Source organism: Colobus angolensis, unplaced genomic scaffold, assembly GCF_000951035.1.
Source record: "Colobus angolensis palliatus isolate OR3802 unplaced genomic scaffold, Cang.pa_1.0 Scaffold426, whole genome shotgun sequence".
Taxonomy (NCBI): Eukaryota; Metazoa; Chordata; class Mammalia; order Primates; family Cercopithecidae; genus Colobus; species Colobus angolensis.
The window spans coordinates 801,765-802,161 of NW_012117666.1; positions in this window are offsets into that span (position 1 = coordinate 801,765).

A 397-nucleotide genomic window follows, 5' to 3' on the forward strand; every position below is an offset into this window, starting at 1 on the left:
TGAACCCGGGAGGCGGAGGCTGCAGTGAGCTGAGATCGTGCCATTGCACTCCAGCCTGGGCGACAGAGTGAGACTGTCTGAAAGGCTTATGGGTTTCTGGTCGTCATCTTAGCGACTGAAAGGGCTTCAGAGAAATCTGAAACTCAAGTGCAAACAAAACAAAACAAACCCCAAAACAAAAAACAACGAACCATCAAACTTTAATCTCTATAGGGGCAGAGCAACTTTCCTCAAAGTTTTGCTCAGCAGAACACATCTGAAACTGGCCCGCTATGTGCTATGCATCCAGAACAGGAAAAGCCGGACCTGAAAATAATATTCCACGCTAAATGAGCCGTCCCGGCCGGGGCAGGCGCTCCCAGCACCCCATGCTGCGCTCCCCGGCATCGGGCACTAC